General features: G+C 42.1%; 1 long non-coding RNA gene across 1 annotated transcript in view; it reads left to right on the top strand.

Annotated features, from left to right (window-relative positions):
- LOC109305963 overlaps nt 1-17,464 on the top strand; it is a 24,958-nt gene extending 7,494 nt beyond the window's left edge. Inside the window, exons 2-3 of the long non-coding RNA XR_002099789.1 lie at nt 874-980; nt 16,965-17,464. This is a non-coding gene — a long non-coding RNA (uncharacterized LOC109305963). The remainder of the gene's footprint in view (nt 1-873; nt 981-16,964) is intronic.
- Nucleotides 17,465-18,427: the final 963 nt, after the last annotated feature.

The raw sequence follows: 18,427 nt of genomic DNA, 5'->3' as shown, positions 1-18,427 counted from the left end.
ATTGTGGAGCCCAAAACTGGATGCAGTACTCCAGCTGCAGCCTCACCAAGGCCGAGTACAAGGGGAGAATGACATCCTAGGATTTGCTTGAGAAGCATGCCAATTAACATGCACCAGCAGCCTCAGTGTCACATTTATTCAGCATCTCCACACTTCAAAATGGCAGTGATGGCACTTTAACTGAAGCTCAGCAAACAAGTTTTAGTTAAAGTGCCCTCCGCTACCATTTTGAAGCATGGGACACTGAATTGATGAGATACTGTGAGTGCTTTAATTACAGAAGGTCCTCCGCACTGTAGAACACATGTAAAGATGCCCCCAAATAATAACATCTGAGATTCGGTCACCTGCTTCTCTACCAATGTCATATACCGCATCACCTACTCATAGTGACCATCTGCTGTCTGCTTTGGATAGACAGGGTGATCCCTATATGACAGAATGAATGGCCACTGAGCTGATATCATGTCCAGAAATAGACAAAAGCCTGTGGCAAAATATTTTAGCCTCCATGGATGTTCCATCTGTGGCCTTAGAATAGTTGTTTTTGAAAAACAGAATTTAAAAAATTGACTGGAATCCAAAATCCAAACAAGAAATCATCCACAGGCTGGATTGTGATGATCTAAACAGGGACTATGGATTATTATCCCATTACCTGGGCTAGCTTTTATGTCCCTATGGTTTTATTTCTCTGTTGTTCTCTCCAGCCCCTCTGCCTCTCTCAGCACTGTCCTGTCATTCCTTTCCCACTTTCCCCCTTTCCTGTATTATGTATTTAAATCACTCCTATTTGATAGTTGCTCTCTACATTGTGAGCATCTAATTAAGTGAGCTTATGCATCTTTGATTCATTTGGACTTATTCATTTAGAGTGAGTGCCACAACAAGCACACTCCTACAGGATGCTGACATAATTTGGCTGACTGCATTGGAGAGTTCATCTCTGGGCCAGTTGGGTCAAAGCAGTGGAATGCTGCGTGAGTAAAGACGTTGGGACTTGGTATTATTGATAAATGAGAGAAAGAGAGAGCATATGCTTGTACAGTTATAGAATGGTAGATCTTTATTTCTAAATCATTGTACCTTTTACTGACATAACAATTAGCTTTTGAAAAGAAAAGTCAACAAACATCTTTTTGAATTAACGTGATACAGAAAAAGAAAAAAATGAACAATTCATATCATATGTTGTCACAGACATCTGAGTAAAAAATGTAAGTGAAAAGGGAGGAAATCATTGTATAATGTGTAAATTAGAATCTTGTGAATTCTTGAATGCATGGTGGATAGTTTCCAGATCCAGAAATCAGGGAAAACAATTAGTATCATTGCAATCTTAGATTTTAGTCTTGACAAACTAATCAGAAAGAGTAATGAGAGATAGTTAGCTGTGTTTGTCTGAAGTCAAGCAGAAGTAAATAATGTTATGTGGAGAGTATATGGGGTATATGAGCAGGGAGGCTGCTCTGCACTCTGGAGCGTGGTAATTATCACACTCCAGTCAGCCTCCGGAGTGTGATCCAGAGCCACAGCCAGCATCCCTGTGCTTCAAAATGGTGGAAGAGGCACTTTATCTAAAGCTCATTTGACAAGCTTTAGATAAAGTGCCCCTGCTGCCATTTTGAAGCATGGGGATGCCGATATGTGAGACGCTCCAGGCACTTTAATTAGAGCAGCTCTTGTAGCAACTGTCATTAAAGCAGCACCTGCCTCACACACACATCCCTGGAGCACATGTAAAAAAACTTATATGTGGGAGTATTGTCCTTAAGAGCAGAAAAGTGGTAATTCATGTATTTTTGTCACTGGTGATGCCTTATGCAAAAATACTTCACACAGCTTTGGGCACCTCATTAGAAAAGTAGAGAGAAAAGAGAAAGGAAAGAAAAGCAACCACAGTGAGAAAGATGAAAGACATGAAACATGAGAAACAAGGTGAAAAGGAGACAAACAAGATAGGATATATAAATGCTCTATATACATACTGTTTGAAAGGAAACAAGATGGAAGAGGAGGAAGACTTGTACAAGGCTGCCAAAGGACACAGTAAAAGAACTGATGGCCTTCACCTAAAATGGAGCAAGTTTAGATTAGATGCCAGGAAAAGCCTCCTAATGAGAGCTCTTAGTCAATGGAAGCACCTGCCAAGTGAAGCCACAGAGACATCATCAGAGGAAATGCTTAAAGAAAGATTAGATAATATACTCAGAACACCGTAGCAGACAAACGCTTAATACATACAGAGGGTGCTGAAGTTGATAACTTCTTCTAGCCCTAACTACTGAGTCTTTACTTTGGTCTTACCTAATATTTAAAAAAACCTTTTGTGAAAAAAACAGAGAGAAATCCATCATATGTCACAAAAATTCTAAAATATGAGTTCTTCTGGAATAGAAGCCAATGGTGAAAACTTACTCATTTGGGGACTCTTTAGTTGCGCAAATAGTTTCATTGAAATCAATTTCTTCTAACCTGTTTCCATAAAAAGCTCTCAGAATAATCCAGAAAATTCTTTCCAAAAACTGTCAGTCAGAAAATTCTTATGGTATTTGCTAGATCCTGGCTTGAGTTGTACAAGTAGGACATTAAAGCTTTTAGGCTAAGTACAGATAGTCAAAAATCCCAAAGCTGCATCGATTCAATCTTTGCAGATTAGTCTAAATTGTGTAGATTGAACTGATAAGCAAGTGAACAGACATTCACTGTTGAGTCCAGAAATGCAGCCACATGCCTGCAGTGGCTTAGGCCAGAAGTTGGGGGGCACCAAAGCACTCCTTCCTACTCAGCTGGAGCAGACAGCTTGGACCAAGGCTAGCCCAGCCACACTTCAAGGCAGGATTTGCAGGGCAGTGCAAAGCATTGTGGGATGCTGGAGGGCTATGAGTTAACTTGAATCTGAAGGAGATCTGAGACAGAAGTTCAATGAACCAGTTTAACCTAAATCAGTTAAATCTGATACTACATCCATCCAGGTTTATCTTAAACCTGTTTTAGCTGTTTTGAAAGCAGTTTATGTGCATTGATCTTGTGTTCTGTTGCAGATTTGAATCAGTTTCTGATCACTTATGCCAATGTATGTGTGTTTTCTGTCCCTAGCCTTAGAGATATCTCAAAGGGAAAACTGACTCCCCAGCTCTCCCTCTGTCCACACAAAGATCCATGTTTCCCTAAGTTTTTTCATGATTGAGAATTGTGGTAGGAGGATGAAGGACCCTTGTAAGATTCTTATGGCTTGGGAGTAGAGGTTCCACTTGTGGCCTTTGTGGAGAAGGTCTTCCAGTAAACCCCCTTGGGCTCAATAAAGATGTAGCATCCTATTTTTGTCCATTTGTCTTCTGCAGGGCTAGGGACAGAAATTACACATAAACTGGTTTAAGTAATAAGAAACTGGTTTAAACATGTAACAGAACAGAAGTTCCGTGCACATAAACTAGTTTCAAAATTACCAAAATTGGTTTAAGATAAACCTGCTTGGATGTAGTATCAGGCTTAACTGGGCTGGGGAGCCTCCTGGGGGGCGGGGGGAGGCTCCCCTAAGGTTGACCAGTATCAGGATGGGGCTTCTGAACCCCCTGTGGTGGGACAGCAGGGTTTGGGGACATTTGGCTGGGCTAGCAATGGCCAGCAGGCCTGGGAGATGTGTTGTCTGCCTACTGACCTGGGTCAGTGCAGACCTTACCCCCCACCCCCCACTTTTCTCAACTGAAAACTAAATGTCAGTTCAGTTGGTTATCAGTTCAACCTACACAGCTTAGAGGAAGCTGCCTAGTTTCAACTGATTCAGCCTCAGGCTTTTTGACTGTCTGAGAAGTGTGCCACTAGAGAACGAAGAGGACTGACTTCTGGACTAAGTACACTTTCCTTGAGGGTCTTAGAAGATCTACTGGAAGGAAACTTAACTGTCCCATTATGTGCTTCTCCCTCCCTACAATGAATGACTTTGCTCTCCTTATCACCCACCTTTCACATCTTCATTCATTCCTCCAGCAAAGGCTCTGTGCATCATAGCAGAAGCACAAAAATAGGAATCCTCGTAGGAAGGGAGACAAACTTCCTATGTCTTATTAATGTCTACTAAGTATTTAGCAAATACAAACATCATCTTGTTGAAGGTAAGCTGAAGGTCACGTATTAATTGAACACTCAGATATTTGTGTTTTCAGTTTGAAGTGCGTAGTTACACTATTCAACCTAGCTTAGCTCTACCCTCATGGGAGTGACCTGGGATAATGGCACCCAGAGCATATGTATAGAATCAAAGCACCATACTGACAGTGCAGTAGTGGTACAACAAGATGGTCACCTTGCACATGCTATGCTCTGAGATGAATGTAACGTTGGCGTCTTACTTCAGTGCTGGGTACAAAACAATTTGCTTGCCTGCTTGAGAGTCTTTATTGGTGTCACACTAAGACAGCTACTTTTACTTTCTTCTGGGCTAGATCATTCTGTTTTAGGATTATTGCTAGGGGGTATAATTTGTTTCACTTTTTAAAAAAATCTAATGACTGTCTAATGCAAAATATCAGAAGGCGTGACCAAAATCTAGGATTTCCTTCTCCCACCAGAGTGTCCTAGCTGTGGCTACACAATTAGGCCCCCTTCTTGCTTCATTTCTTTCTGGCATTATGGGTCTTGCAGTCCAGGTTTCACCATAGCCAAGCTTCAACAAGAGGAGTGGAAGGTGCTTCTCCAACTGTAAGTTAGTGGTTAGGGAACTCACCTGGGAAGTAGGAGACAAATTGAGAACCACTCAGTCTGGAGGTTTCCCACCTCTTTGGTAAGTGCTTCAACCACTAAGCTAGGAGATGGGCATCAATTCTTCCTCTGCCAGCTCTGTTTCTGAGTGAAAGTGACTGTGAATGCTGCTTTTTATACCGAACTCAGTCCTCTGAATGTTGATTATGTGTGGTCTGAGCATTTCTAATAAAGCAGCCTGCTCCAAGAACCTGGGCAAGTTTATACACCCCTCCACTTTGTAACTAAATCACAATACAGCTGAGGCAGGAGTTAAGTATCTACCTGCTCAGAATGAGATATTACCGCACATGTGTAGAAGCTTAAGTTTAGGTACCAAAACAAAGGGACCAAAGAAGGTACCAAGGATGGGATGTTAGTGAACTTAGGCACATAAATATAATTCTATTGCACCCTGTTCAAGTCTCTGAAATTTCATTAATGAATTTACTTCTGCACTATGCTTTCATCTGATCCTTAAGTCTGGGTCACAAAATGTAGTGAGCAGGAGGAGGAGCAGAACAACTCACCCACTCTTTGTATTAATTTTTTTTCAGTGCAGTACGTCTCAAATTAATTTAAAGTACTAAATGGTTTGGTGGGTGTTAGAGTAGGGACATTACAGTTTATAGATTTATCTCAGGAGAAAAACTGATTTCCCAGCTCTCCTTTTCCCTGCACACAAGGCCTCTGCTTCCTAAGGCTTCCCAAGGCTGCAGTAGGGGTATTCCATGTCACTTTTCGCAACTTAGTTGCCTAAATTCCATTAATTGGATACTTAGATTAACAATCTAGATTTTATCTAAATCAAATTATTTGAAAGACTCTTGTACTTGTAATCTCAGGTCAAGGTACCTCCAAACTTCAGGCTGTCTTCTTCAATACTACTTAATATTAACTAGTATTGATCTTTGGGAAGCATTATTCAAGCAGCGACATTTGCTCAATTCTCATGTTCCACCTCCTCCCCATTGCTTAAACTCCTCTCATCACTATCTTTTCCAATGAAATTAAGAGCTTAATTGAAGGGGAAATGTGGACAGAATTGCTCAGCCTCTTACAGAAATTGCTGCAACACTTACTTTTATAAATGTGGATGTACTACCAACTGCCTTTGAGGCTAGAAGGTGGTTGTAGTTTCTTCTGAAGCAGGAGTGTTTAGTTTTAAAACAGTCTTAAAATTACACAGTGTGCAGAAGAAAAAAAAACAGTTTTGTTAGTTTTAGGGCTTTTTTTTAGGGGACACTTAAAGGCGAGGCTGTTTTTTATTGCCTGTAAAGCACCAGGGTAGTTTAAAATTATTAGAAGCCTATGTGAGAGAGTCCAGGATGTAAAAGAGGCTTTTATTTCCTCAGAAACAGCCCTATTCCTCTTACCTTCTTATAGTAGCATATAAGCTATCTGTGTGCTTTGGCACCAAATAAACATTTTTTTTCATTGCAAAGAGCAGAAAAGTTTCTGTTCTGGAATATATACTGCAAAAAAAAGCATGAACGTTGACTTACAACTTTTAAACAGTTAATTTTAGTTTGCATAAAACAATTACTCTGACCGTCAGCAGAAGCTAAATATATTGTGGGCAGCAGACCAAAAAATGAAAAGGAGCCGGATGTGCCCTTGCTAAATGCAAAGTGAAATGCATGTAAATGAGGCCATCTCTGTTAAAGGCCTGTCTCCTCCCATTTAGAAGGTAGGTGCTTGAAGGTGACTTTTTTTTTAATTAGATAGAGTTGAAGTTAAGTGCTCAATACCTAAGAGTGCAAGGGCAGAATGCTGTGACCTCGTCAACTGTCACAAGCTAAGGAGGAGAAAGATTTCGATTTCCAGAGGTCAGAAAATACTTATGAAAGATGCAGTTCTGCTAGTTGAGTAGCTACCACTCATCTCTCCAAGGGCACGGTGATCCCATGCTCCAAAATAATATTTCAGGGCACTAGGATACTGGAAAGCATGGGCAGATCCAGTGGGGAAGCACTGATGCACTTGCACCTTCTTTTGATTCCTGCTCTACCTAACATTTAAAACCAACTGCCTGGCAGTGGCAGCAGCATTTCTAGCCAGGCAGTACTAAGTTCAAGTAAGTTCATGGCTACCTGATAATCTATCTAAGTTCTTCATCCTTACCTGTTAATGACACTCTCTCCTTTTTAATGGTCCTAATTAAAAAAAATCTAGATCTGCCCATGCTAGAGAGGGCATTGTTTTGGAGAATACATGAAACCAAGAACTTAAACAATTGTGATTATTAATTATTTCATGAAGGTAAGAGTACTGTCCTTGTTCCCTAACTAAATTCCAGTTCAGATCATTACATTCTCTGTACCTCCATTACTTTTACAGTTTCAGCTGTACATACTATTAGTTACTTCTTTATCTGGACTTTCTGAGCTGCTGTACAGTATTAAACATGTGTTATATTGATCTTAAGACACAGAGAGGTTTTTGCTCAGAAGAAATAAGTCAGTGGTACTTAAAATTCCTCAGTTACATGGCATAGTTGCAAAATGTATCCTACATCACAGTAATACAACAAACCAGACACTCCAGCTCACCTTCTGGAGGTCCTCTTTCATAGTGAAGGGTGAACTTGGACTCTGAAGCAGTATCTCATTTTGAACCCATATACTTTTAACTGACTGGCTTTCTTCTATATGTACTGGCCTCTGGTGGCTTTACTACTCCATACAGGAACAGCACAGACCATCTGCAGATGCTTCCTCAGCCTGACGAAGGGTATTTGTACCCAAAAGCTTGCAAAGAAGGATTGTTCCAACCACTGAAGTTGGTCTAATAAAAAGGTATTGGATTTACCCAAAGATCCACATCTGCCTAGTTCTTACTGCGCATTTGATTTAAGGTCAAAGAATGGGATAAAAGCAGTCAAGAGGAGATACAGATTTTGTCCAAATTATTTGACTCTATAAAAATGGAGAGGGCGGGAGTGGCAATACAAGTAGAAGACCCCAGAAACCTCTGAAAACATGCTGTGGCAATTACTGGATCTGATTAACAGATGTTTCCAAAGCTGGAGAGGAATATTTCATGATGAGCAAAGCACTTGGTAAGTTACAGCCAGTCAAAGTTTAAGCTATTTACAGCAGTAGAGTGATAATGGGGTGTTGAGCAGAACACTAGCTCAGCATGCTGATTTAGAGGGAGTGCCAAAACTGAGTGACCCTGGTAGGTTGCACATCAGTGGTAATGGCAGTAGAAAGTGCACAGTCTCATCCCACCTCCTGACCAGGGCACCAAGAATATTAGTTATACCTATGTGTTGGACTGCTTTCTTTTTTTTGTTGTGGAGTGGAGGAGGAAAAGAGGAGGAGGGGAAAAAGGTTATAAATAACAGAAGTTAAAGCTGTCATTCTTCTCAAGCTTTTCAGAGTCCAAGTCACACACACACATCCCATAGCATAGTCTGATAATTGACTGAATTAAAAGAAGGAAGGGACTGTGTTTTATGTATGTGTTAAAGCACAAGGAAAGAAAAATTGTTGGAGGAACTGAAGTAGACTATTTAATAGATTTTTGTCTGAAAGATATTCAGCATATTTCAGATACATTTTTAAATACTTTATAATATCTACAATGTTCTAAGTAAAAACAAAAATATTTGTTTTATTAAAAAATAACCTCTCTCTCTCTCTCTCTGAAAGTTCACTGGGAACTTTTAATACCAATTTATCAGGGTTGTAGATACACTAATCCTGAGGTTTAACTTCATATAATGCCTTCTGGAAGGTCCTAGGAAGGAAGAATACTTGACTAGTAGTTCAAGAAGAAGTAAGCTGAAGTAGAGCATAATAGCTACATATAATACTGCCTCTTTCCCTACACCCAATTCCGTTATAGCTATTCAGACACACCTATCATGCTTTACCTCAGAGGTCACTGTCTTCAACTGATGTTTGGAGCAAACCCTATACAAATGTACAATTTAAAATTCTATAAAGTGCTTTAATTCTTTTAAAAAGCCACACTTTTAAGTCACCCTGCTCCCCCCACACACACTTTTTGTCCCTCTAAAGTCATGGCTACCCAGCTTACATTCTGTATAATACCCCAGTATATACCACATTGGGGCATCATTATCACTAAGGAAGCCTACAAGATAATGTAGGTGCTGATGTTCTATTTTCTGGTTTGGCCACTAAGGACACTGGAGGAATTTGGGGGTTTGTTTTTTTATTGGTTTGTGGTATTGACTATGTAACCCTAGGCATCCTTCTTGAGGCACATGTCAACTTGAGGTTTCTTATTATTTCCAGCAAATGAGAAGATAATTGAAACCCTTTCTGTAATACAACTACATTTTCTGTCACAAGGAGAGATTGACAGATCTAGTAACAAAAAGGAATTTAACAATGAGAAAGAATGTGTTACTGAGTTTGCCATATTATTCCCTTGACATTTTAAACAAGTATGATGCTTCTAGATAGACCTCAATATGAAGTCTAAATGCTAAGGGTGGATACAGACATTCAGAGAGGTTAGATCATGTTAAAAATGGCCACCCAAACTAATTTAGTATGCCCCAGTGTGGACCTTACACTGAGATCCCTAGTTAGGTCCATCGGGGTGGGCAAAATATGGCCCACCAGCCCACCAAGCACTTTCATCTGGCTCACGGGGCCCCTAACAAATTGTGCCCCACCCAGTCCTTCCACCTACGAAGGTGGGAGTGAGTCACCAACACGTACGCCCTCCCACAACATATCCTATTGCCTCACTCCCATCCTCATGGGCTGAAGGGCCCCACCTGGCCAATGTGCAGCTTCTGGGTGGGGCTGCTGCTCCCGCTGCTGCAGCAGCACCCAGGGACTCACTCTACTTCCCTTGTCTCCTGCTGGCTCCAGACAGTGGGTAGGAAAGCAGCAGGGTGGGGCTGCAGCTAGGAGGGAGCCCAAAGCATGGGGCTGGGAGCAGTGCGGAACCCATGTTGGGGTGGGGGTGGCAACATGGAGCTGAAGTGGGCAGCATGTGGGTGTGAGTGAGCTTGGGGGATGTGGAAACCCCCCCATACTCCCCCTATGGTGCAGCAGCAGGCAAGGCACTCAGGGTGCAAGTGCCCAGTGGGGCATGGCTCTGGCCAGCACTGCACATTGGGACAAGGGGTGCAGCCTACCCTGGGCTGTTTCTATTTCCAGTGCTTCCTGCTACTCACGTGCAGCCCCTGCACTCACTGGACACAGGGAGGGAAGCCCCACATGCTGGAGACAGGTGCCTTCCCTGCCGGAGCTGTGCAGAAATGGAGAAAAGCCCCACAGGCTAGAGATGCCTGCCTTCCCCACCCCACAGGGCAAGGCACCTAGGGCTTCCCTCCCCTGCAGTGTAGCCCCAGCAGGGAAGGCACCTGGCTCCAGCACATGGGGCTTCCCTCCCTGCTGTGCGGCACTGGCCGGAGCCACAACCCACCAGGCACCTGCACACTGAGTGCCCTGCCTGCTGCTGTGCCACCCTCCCTTATACCCACCGCCAGCCCCCACAATCCCCCATATATACACAACCCACCCCCATATACACACACTGCCCATACACTCCCCCAGATATACACACATACCACACAATACATAAAACTAAGAATTTATTTTTGAGTTAGTATGCAATTACCTGCAAACCTACACCTACACCTGCAATGCACTACACAAACACAAATCATAACAAAGATATTTTGTAATAAAAATTAAAATATGTTATAGTATTTACTACCCAGTATTGGCTACCCAGCTTACATTATATACAATACCCCAGTATATACCACACTGGTACATCATTATCACTAAGGAAGCCTGCAAGATAATGTAGGCACTGATGTTCTATTTTCTGGTTTAGGTGTTTGACTTTTAGTGCATGATTTAGTTTTTTTCTGGTTCTAATATGGCACCCCCCCACAAAAGTGTATTGGGGGGGGTGCGGATGTCAGGGGTTATGGGTGGGACTTCCAGTGCCAACATGGTGGCAAGGGGGTGGAGCAAACGTCAAGGGACAGGGCTACCAATGCGGTTCTCGATAGCTCATCAAAGTGGACCTCCAATGAAAATAATTGTCCACCCTTGATCTAAGTGTACATTGTACAAAAATTCTAAAAAGGATAGGTTGATCTAAAAATGGCCGACCAAATCTAAGATAACCCTACCTCCATAATGGTCTAACTTAGATTGAGTTGGCCATTTTTAGACCAATCTAACTTTCCCAAACTATTGTACAGTTTCCAGCACAGCCCCATGGCTGGGGAAGCCCAGTTGCTGGTCCTAGCCCAAAGGCTGGGCTTTTCTTACCTGCCCCCCTGGCACTGGGCTATTTTTAGCTCCCTGGACCTTCATCCCAGTCCCAAGCAGACAACCCCTGCCCATAGACCAGCCAGTCTCCCCAGCCCACAAAACCATCTATCCCACAACCTGCTCCCAATGCCAGTTTTATCAGTGTTTGCTGATGCTGGGAGCCAAGGAGACAAGTCCTGGTGGAGAGAAGGGAGGGAAGGATGGGAGGGTGGGTTCTTAGGGAGGCTGAAAATAGCCCCAGGTCCTGTGGGGATGTGCTTAGTGGTAATGAGCTGTAACATATAGACAATTGGCTTATTCCAAGAGGTAGCAACATTTTTATACAGCACTATAGGAGAACCACAGTCTCCTGTCAGTACAGCCATTGCATGCTGTATAATTTGTTCTTCACATGGAAGACTCCATAAAATTTAAAGTGCACTATCCATATCTCTATGATGCAGCTGAATTTTATGGCAAGTATTACCCAAAACACATGACTAAATGATCATTTAATGCAGTTCTTGAGTTATTACAATGATCTAAAGGTTTGAAAAATGTCTTTACATAAACAAAACCAGCAATGAATTCTATATAATGACATGATTGTAGGCGTCAGACAAGGAACAACAAAAAGTATTTAATCATAAACATGGCCTGCCAGCACTATAACATTCACCTACAAAATGTTATGCATTTTTTGCTAAATATTGGATTATAAACCCTTCTCTATGCTGCAGATTAAAAGACCACAATAAGAATGTTCATAATGAACAGGCCACCTGAAAATGTTTTCACAAACATGATACTTTAAGGGGGGGTTTTCTGTTCACTTTCACTTTCAGCTCCTTACCAATGTTTTGTATGACTTACATGAATCACAACAGAATGTGCTCAATATGCAGGAGCAAGTAGAAAAACATATAACATTTCATACTTTTATAAATCTAACCTCTGCTGATATCAACTGGAGTTTCATTTATAAAATATTCTATAATGTGTCTATTCCAAAATAAACGGCTATCACCCCTACAACTTAATTAGCCAAAAACACTGAGGTACTGAACATATGGCTAACTTACTCCTTTCTTTAGCTAACAAAAGTTAGTCAGTTCTAGATAATTAGTTTCAATCTCTGGGGAACAGATAGCTCCTATAGTTCAAGTCTATGCATGCTCTTTAGTTCATTAAGTATAGAAAAAAAACAACATTTGCACCCAGTTCAGGCACAAAATTGCAGTTTGCTACCTGTTGCCCATAGTGAGTGTCACTTAGAGGTCTTTAAAATTGTTAGTGAGATTGCTTCTTAACAACCCAACAGCAAAAGGCAAAAAAAAAAAAAAATTACTTTGCAGGTTGCACATCCGCTATTGTAATTTGCACCTCAGTGAAAAAGGGTCTCTGGGGAGGTAATGAGAAAGATTAGTGAACCAATGTATTACACTCGTTTTTCCCACTTTAATCAACCCACTTTCTTCATTAATTCTCTCAAAGTCCTTCTCCTCTCTTATACTCCTTATTCCACACAGCTCAACCATTTGCACCACAGAGGCTGGATGTAACTGCTCGCCAGTTCATTCCACCAGTTCAAAGCTGCAAGCAGCAAAAGAAAAAGATCTTTCTCTACTGCTCAGCTGTGTTTACTTTTTACTGCCTGAAGCACCACTAATGTCCTTCAGATCTGTTTATTTTCCATCCGCTGTCTGCCCAGCAGCACTAATGCAGTCTAGAAAGCTTTGCTCCTGCCAGTCACAGCTGGAGCCATGCTCAGCGTCTACTGGAATATGTCAACACCGTTGCAGGTGGGCAGGCAGCAGAAAATAAACAAGCATGAAAACCTAGGGTTAGAACACAGGTAGAAGTGGCACTGAGAGACCTAGGAAGAGAAGTCAGTCTCATAGGCTAGGGACAGAAATTACACATAAACCAGTTTAAGTGACTGGAAACTGGTTTCAATCAGAAGACGGCAGAGGTTCAGTGCACATAAAATGCTTTCAAAATGGTAAAACCCAGTTTTTGGATGCAACTGATTTAGGTTAAACCAGTCTGTCAGACTTTGGACCCAGATCTCCTCCCATCTCAAGTTACCTCGCAGTCCCCCAGCATCCCAGAATGCTTTGCAGCCCCCAGGAACATAGCTCTTACTTTTCTGCTCCAGCCCTGTGGCACCATCCCAGTGCTGTCACTGCTCCCCAGCCTGCATCCTGCCTGCACCTGTCCACCCTGGTTTACCCTACTGCAGGGAGCGAACAGAAACCTTCCCCTCCTCCTCTCGCTCATCTTCCTCCTGCCCTGTGCAGATGGGCAGCTTGGCTCTGTTGCCACCACAGGTGGGAAGAGAGGAGGTTTCCCCAGGCCAGATATCTTCTTAAAAAGCCAGGCATCAAGGAAAGGGAGAGCCCCACACCACAGGGGACTTCTTCCAGCCCAGCCAGGGGTCCCCCAGCCTGGAGCTGCCTCACCCTGGGGGAAGCCCCACGCTGAAGTGGGGAGGCATTCAGCCTCCCTGTGGCAACAGCTGAACCAAGCCACCCAGAGGAGGGGGAGGGGAGCTATTCCCCTCAGCTCCTCAGGTCAGGGCATCCCTGGGCTGGGGGACCCCAAGCCAGGGAAAGCCCCAAGGCATGGGGCTCCTCCCGCCCACCCTGGATAGGAAGATGCCTGATTCAGGAGCCAGCACTAGGATGAGGTATCCTTCTCCCATCTCCTACTCAAAGGGATAGCAGGGGGTTGGGGGAGGTTTCCCCAGGCCAGATACCTTCTTAAAAAGCCAGGCATCAAGGAAGGGGAGAGCCCCATGGGATAGCAGGGGGTTGGGGGCATATGCTGGACAACCAATCAGGGATGTCCCCACGTGGTTGGGGTAGGCTCAGCAATGGCCAGCAGGCAAGGTAGCATACTCAGGCACCCTCTGTCTTCTGGTCTAGACCAGTGCAGGTCTTTGCCTGCCTTTTCCAAGTGAAAACTGAACATGAGTTTAACAGGCAGATTAGTTCCAACCCTGCTACGAAGGTACTTTCAGCACTTACTCTCCAGGAGTCTGGGGGATGAAGTGCAGGGTGATGATGTCATCAGGCTGCATTGCTCAATTTGAAAACTCCCACACCTGGAGGAAAAAAAAATGAGAACCAGAAATGAATGAAGGGAGGAAACAGCTAAAAAATCTGCCAGCAACAAAGTTAGTTCCCCAGAAGGGGCCATAGAACAAAAAAGTGGCCAAACATGGTTACTAAAATCTGCACAGAGGCACAGAACATTACTAAAATATAGAGAGAGTGAGACGCCGCACAGATATGAGTAGAGAAGACTTACTGATGAGAACTGGGTGAGTTCTCTTCTTAAAGCAAAAGGTAGTGATTGATTTGGATATAAAAATGCTAGAAGCTGTGAAAAATCTATAGAAAATTTGACTTTAGAGGGACTATGTCATAGCCAGAATACTTATCAAAGTCACTTTAAATACAATCTACTTTGGTTCTAAGTGAGCCTTTTTTTGTAGTGGGAGTACTGCTATAATAATCCCAGAGGTAAGTCACTGACCTCAGTTTATATGCTAGTAAGCTTTCTTTTGTTTAAAATTGTCTATATTCTCCCATCAAGGCGTGGCAAAACCAAAAGCAGGGCCAACTACATATTTTCCAGGCAAGCCAAAAAGGTTTGCGAAGCTCCCAAAATACTTGTCACAAAGAGATGCTTTGGCTGGGAACCTGACAGTGGACCCAAGTTAAGAACATCTGACGGTGTAAAAATCATGGATCAGATCTAAGAGTGTTAGGCTTCCTACGATGATGACTGAAGGCATTTGAAAGAACAGCTATAACAGCTGGATGGGACCCATTTGGGTGGGCTAGTCAGCTAGGTCCTTTATTTATAGGGCCAACACAAGCAGCCTATAGGGCATTATCTAGAGGAGAAGCAAGAGACTATGAACAAGTAAAGAATGCAATATTATATCAGTTAGAAGTATCACCAGAATGTTATAGACAGTGCTTTTGGCCAAAGAACAAAACAGAAGACTTTAGATCACAGCTGTGAGTCCAAATGTTAAAAGATCTACTTTAAAGGTGGATTCAACTGGAGGATAAGTCAGTGACTAAAGTTCTTGATATATTTGCATTAGAACAGTTTTTTTACAGACTTAAGTGGAGATACCCAGAGATGTGTTAGAAAGCATGAGCCAAAATCCGTGGAAGAAGACCCACTTTTAGCAGAGGCATTATGGCAGCAGAACAAGAAACAGAGCTCAACAAGGTGAGAAAAGGGGGAAGTTCTACTTCAGCTGGTCAGAGTGATTTCAGGAATTGGAGGCAAAAAGTAGAAATGGCTAAGATGCCAAGCCGAGAGAGTAAGAATCGAGAACCAAGAGAAATAATCTGCTATAGATATGGAAGTTGTGGCCCTATTGCAAGATTTTGTCTTGCAAAGGTAATGGGGGATCAGGCAGGGGATATCCCTCATGAAGAAAAAATGGATTGTGGTTTTGGCAGACATAAAGAACCATGGAAAAGTACAAAACCTATAGTAGATGTTAAAATTGGGGGTCTCATAATGGGGGATTATACTGATGGCACACAAACAACAGAAAAAGCACATTTGATTGCTCCCCAAGAGGGGGGAATGGAAACACCAGTGAGTATAGTTTGCATATATGGGGCTTCATATACCTATGAAAGATGCCAGTGAAGATGGACAGTCATGGGTTGTACTGATGACCTTGCAGTCGACCTGGCAGAGACTTTACCATGCCTGATGCTGCTATGAGTCTGTTGGCCTTACCTCCAAGGGGTGGTGGATCCTTCTGATTCTCAGAAAATTAACAGTATGCTAGGGCATAGCTAAAGATGCGTTAGATCAGTGGTTCTCAATCTGTGGTACATGTACCACCAATAGTACACATACAACCTGTCAGTGGTATGCGTTAACAGATTTATTATAATTACTTTATATGACAGAACTTTGCTGGTGGTACTTAAGGTTGAACTGAAAAATTTGCTGGTGGTACTTAAGGTTGTATCATTTTAAATTGGTGGTGCACAGTCTGTGAGAACTTGAAAACTGCTGCTTTAGATCTCTGCAGGATGGATTTACTGCCAGGTTTCTGCCTTCCTGATGTTCCTCGTAGAGCAGTTGATACTTTCCCATAAAGGAAAAGTGAACATGGAGCACAAGAATTTAGATAGCAGAATAACTAAATTTCTACTATATTGTTCTATATAATTCTGTTCCCTCTGTACCTTTTTTCATATCTCAAACTTTTAGACTTGCACTGAGTCTAAAGAATCCCTGTTCTCATGAAGAAGGTCCATCTTTTGGTTCACTGAGATCTTCTCCCATTCAGAGACCGCAGGATGTAGTGCTGTAGTCTTCTTCTGGACATGTGGTTCCCATTGACCTCAACAGAAGCTGCATTCATCCTTCCAGAAGCAGAATTAAGCCTTTAAGATATAACAATGAATCTGTTTTCAAACCACTCAAACCACCAGCATAAGAAACAACTGTATAGATCACTGTTCCTATCCTATCAACTTCCTTGATATTCATCACTAGAAACTGGTAGTGGTGATGCAGAACTAATCCTTTAATTCACATGAATCCCAGATCTTTCTATATGCACAGTATAAATAACTTATGGCTAACCATGTTCTCACCTTGAACTATTTTTAAATGTACATTTTAATTAGGTTGGTGTTTTCACTTCGAATAAGTTGGTCTTTTCACTTTACAAATATCTGGAAATATCTGACACTTTCATATTGTGTGCTACACAGGATTGCACTTGGACTGCATTGCCTTGAGGAATCAAGCCATCAGTTTTCTATTTTCAGTCTTTATGACTAGGAATTTGCCAGATGTGACAAGGGGCACCAAAAGTATAGAATTAGCTTAAAAGAAAAACAGATGATGTACTTCTTTATTCTGCTCAATTTACTAACACCTTATTCTGGAACATTTCTTTTGCAGCAGATGACAAATGACGAGACCAGTGGATGATGAGATGCAAAGTTTTATACTCTCACCTGTAATGTTCTGTTGGAAGAAAGTATTAGAAGCACAGTCTATGCTTTAGGAATTGTTCCTGAAATGTCTAAAGGAACATTATGAGATCATTAAGTTCCCCTGGTTACCTTCCGCACTAAAAATTACATATTGCTCTAGTCTCAGTACATTTCCCTGGGAAGACTAGGGAAAATTCAAGGTTTTGATTCTTATCTTTGAAGCCTTCTGTTGGATTGGTCTAATTTACCTAAGGGACCATCTCAGCCTTCATGATCTTGCCAGATGCATTCCACTGAAACAATGGATATGTCAGCTCCATGAATAGAAGTTGTGCATACTGAAAACAGAACAATTGTTGTGAGTGTTCATAAATCTGGAACTCCTTCCCAGAGTTTATCAGAATGAATATAGATCCCAGTAACTTCAAAGCACAACACATTTCCATCCTGTGATATCATTACATCTTATTCTGTAAGATCTTTTAGATTTTTTCTGCTCTTTGTAAATTTGATTTTGGTCATTTTAAAGTGGGACTATAAAGGAGGACAACCACTTCTATGCAAACAACATTAAGGCCAGGTACAGACATTATAAATTTTAGCCTATGAACAGAAATTACACATAAACTGTTATAAGTGATCAGAAACTGGTTAAAATCTGTAACAACAGAAGTTTAGTGTATGTACACCACTTTCAAAATACCCAAAACTGGTTTAAGATAAACCTGGATGGATGTAGTATCAGACTTAACTGATTTAGGTTAAATTGGTTTATTGAAATTCTGTTGTCCCAAATCCCCTCCAGATTCAAATTAATTCACAGTCCCCCAGCATCCCATGATGCTTTGCACCAGCTCTGCAAACCACTCCCCCTCTCCCTCTCACAGGGTGGATCAGATAGCTGTGGCCCAAGCTATCTGTTCTGGCCACGCAGGGAGGTATGCTCTTGTACCCCCCCGGATTCTGCCCTGGGCCACTGCAAGCAGGTTGGCTGCATTTTTGGAATCAAAAGTGAATGCCTATAAACTTGTTCAATCCATGTAGGTTTGATCCATGTAGTTAGACTAACTTGTGAAGATTGAATCCATTAAGCAACAGGCTTTCTGACTGTCTGTACTTAGCCTTACTGGCATAAGTGATTGGACACTGGTCTATACCCATAACAGAACAGAATGTTGGCACCCAGACTGGTTTAAAAATGGCAGAACCTGGTCTAAGATTTGCTCCCCACACCAAAGGGTGACTGTGTACTCCATTTGCTACCAATCTAACCTACGCTGCTTACAGAAAACCACACAACAGATCAATTCTGCCTCAGGCTTTTTGAATGTATGTACCTAGCCCAAATGTTGTTACAGTAACTGACAAACCCTAAAGTTTTTAATCTATCCAACACTACCTATGTTGGCTACAAAAGACCAACTCACAGGA

This window comes from Crocodylus porosus, unplaced genomic scaffold (assembly GCF_001723895.1).
Source record: "Crocodylus porosus isolate Cpor-Errol unplaced genomic scaffold, CroPor_comp1, whole genome shotgun sequence".
Taxonomy (NCBI): domain Eukaryota; kingdom Metazoa; phylum Chordata; order Crocodylia; family Crocodylidae; genus Crocodylus; species Crocodylus porosus.
The sequence above is the reverse complement of the archived record's forward strand: the minus strand, read 5'-3'. Positions and strand labels throughout refer to the sequence as shown.